This window comes from Tupaia chinensis, unplaced genomic scaffold (assembly GCF_000334495.1).
Source record: "Tupaia chinensis unplaced genomic scaffold, TupChi_1.0 Scaffold000458_2, whole genome shotgun sequence".
NCBI classification, from domain to species: Eukaryota; Metazoa; Chordata; class Mammalia; order Scandentia; family Tupaiidae; genus Tupaia; species Tupaia belangeri.
Genome location: NW_006159967.1, coordinates 1,009,350 through 1,012,407, shown reverse-complemented (window position 1 = coordinate 1,012,407; position 3,058 = coordinate 1,009,350). Strand labels below are relative to the sequence as shown.

The following is a 3,058-nucleotide window of genomic DNA, read 5'->3' as shown; positions in this document are numbered from 1 at the left end:
TGAGAAAATATACTGAAAGTGTTAAGTGAAAAACAGTTTCAATACCCGGCAAGATTATCTTTCATATGGAAAGAAAGGATAAAACCATTCTCAGATGAATAAGACCTGAAAGAATTTGCCAATAGCAGATCCACTCTTCAAGAAGTTCTGAAAGGAGTGCTTGACCAGGAAAACTAAAAACACAAAGAAATAAGAGAAGAAAAGACAACTAAGAAAATGACCAATTTAATGCTAGGGACAAGAAATATCAATAACCTTGAATGTTAACTTCCAGGATTTAAATGGAAAGACTGGATCACAGTAACACTGCATATTCAACAGAAGAGAGTTTAAACATAAGACTGAACTGGCGAAATAGAATTTTCTGACTTTTGACTGATTTTTTTAAAACTATGCTTTGTTTTCCCAATTTAAACATTTTACTTTCTTTTGAGTTGTTGATAGGTTCAGCAATTTGTTAAAATATTTTTCTTGTTTCTTTAAATGGAAACATAAATTTTTCTTCCTTCCTGACCCCTCTTGAATTGAAAATATTTGGGAGTATTCTTATTTTGTGGCAGAAGCGTTATTTGCCTAAGTTGAATAATGCTTGTTGCATTGAATCAGAAATTGGAAATACTCGTTACTGGACAGGGTTTTGACTGGAATGTCATATCTGAAGATGAATCAGAAAACCATGGAACGTGCTCGCTTCGGCAGCACATATACTAAAATTGGAACCATACAGAGAAGATTAGCACGGCCCCTGCGCAAGGATGACAAGCAAATTCGTGAAGCGTTCCATATTTTTGCGATTGACTGTTTTAAAAAATAATTAGAATAATAATAATACTGATTGGGGAAAACATAGAAAAGATATTGAATGTTGAAGTGGGGAGATTAATGTCTCTGTATTGACTGACATGCATGGCATTCCCTTTTGAAAAAGCAATGTAATACACTGTAAAGTTATATGTAATCCAATGTAATATAAAGAAGATTATGATGATAATAAAAAATAATAAATTAAAAAAAAAAAAAAAAGAAAACCATGGAACTAAGGTGGACCTCAAGTAAGCCAAGAGAAGCTCTTAAAAAGATGGCCTGGCACCCTAAATAGTTCTGCCTGGCAGAGAGGATTAGAGAAAACAAAGGAAATAATATATATGAAAAGAATTCATAAAGTAACCTGGACTTTTTCAGCCCAGCATTGTAATCAGTAGAGACAGCAAAAGAGCAACCATATCAGAGGGTATCTTGAGAAAGACACTGAAGGAAGAAGAAGAGACTGATCTTTGCTAGCAGATGTATATTACAGAATACTTGGTAGGCAGAGCTGAAATGAGAAGGTTTATGTGTGCTAGTGTGCCAGGCATTTGCTTTCAACAATTTGCACCATGGACATATAAATATTTTCTCAAAAATGTTTAAAACCACACTGTCTCTATTGTTATAGAGTCACAAACAAAATTATACAAAAGTATCAGAAATATTATGAACATTATCTTTAAAATTCAGTATTCTGAAATTCTGATAGTTGTTTATTAACTGTCAAGAGCTATGGAGTATGAGCAAAAATTTTTTTAATATATAAAGTGAATGTTTGTGGAAAAATATAAAATAAATAAATGGGAAAAAAATTAAAAACACCAAAAAAAAAATAAAGAAAGAAAAGAGTACCTTTTCTACTACCCATTCCATCTTGTATTGCAGTTAATTCTATACAAGTTTGCCACTACACTAATAAACTGGTAACCTACTTAACTGCAAGAGCTATACCATATAACTTTCACAACCAACTGTAACTATAAGTTATTTCGCACTATGATAAGGATTTTTTTTCTTTTTCATAAAATATTGGGATAGTCCAGATATTTGGTAATTTTGGAGATCCAATTCAGCTCTGACATTTGACTCTACAGACTCTCCAATAGTATTTTAGAACACACAACAAAAATCAGATTAAGGCTATATATAAATTTTTTTTTTGAAGAGATTTTTGCTATAGGGCGCATGCGCTTGCCAGAGAGACAGAGAGACAGAAAGTGAGAAATCACCCCCAGGGGGGATAGCTACATTGCAATCCCTTCTCCTCCATTCTCCTCTCTGGATCTTGGGCATGCAGGCACACACACGTGCCCGGAGTGAGTTTTAAGCCACCAGGTCCGGGACACGAACCATGGTCTATTACATGGGAGTCCAGCAACATAGTTATTACGCTAACTGCTGGTCCCAAGGCTATGTTTTTTAAAAAATGTCCTTATCAAATTTTTACATAATTCATTACAAGTAATACTTATGTTACCAAGTATTCAGAATAATGTGGAAATTTTAGAAAATCCTCAAAAATTCAACTGTGCGAGACCAGCAGTTCGTGCAATGGCTATGTCGCTGGACTCCCATGTAGTTGACCGCAGTGTGTGTCTTGGACCCAGTGGCTTATAACTCATGCCAGGTGCGTGTGCGTGCGTGCCCAAGATCCTGAGAGGAGAATGGAGGAGAAGAGATTGCAGTGTGGCCATCCTCCCTGGGGGGTGATTTCTTGCTTTCTGTCTCTGTCTCTGTCTGTCTGGCGAACGCAAGCGCCCTATAGCAAAACAAAGCTCTCCAAAAAAAAAAAGAAAAAGAAAAAGAAAATTCAATTATGCTTGTAAAAAGTAAAAAATACAGAACCAGAAGGTGGTATGGTGTTTGAAGTAATGGATTCCCACATGGCTGACTATGTAGTTCAAGTCCTAGACGCAGCAGCTTGAGAATCACACTGGGTGCTGATTCTCAAAACCATGCTCCAAAACCCCTGGGGTGATTTCTCATTTTACCTCTTTCTATCTCTCCAGTGGGTGCACGTTCCCTATGGCAAAAACCTATGAGGGAAAAAAAAGGTGAAAAATACTATACTAACATTCTAGAAACATTCTTTTATCTTATGGCAGTAGGATATTTGGCTATTTAAACAAATGGACTCTGTGTGTGTGTGTGATTTCTAATTAACATATACTCCCTGTCTATCTTTGTGGGGTATACTATGGTTTTTCAAGTCATGCATAGTACAATAAAAAATAAGACATAAACATATTCA

The 3,058-nt window shown here is 35.5% G+C and overlaps 1 non-coding gene across 1 annotated transcript; it reads left to right on the top strand.

Moving 5' to 3' along the window:
• The first annotated feature begins 683 nt into the window (after positions 1-683).
• LOC114009091 (U6 spliceosomal RNA) lies at positions 684-790 on the top strand. The gene has a single exon (XR_003550566.1). It is a non-coding gene; the product is annotated as a U6 spliceosomal RNA (small nuclear RNA).
• The last annotated feature ends 2,268 nt before the right edge of the window (positions 791-3,058 follow it).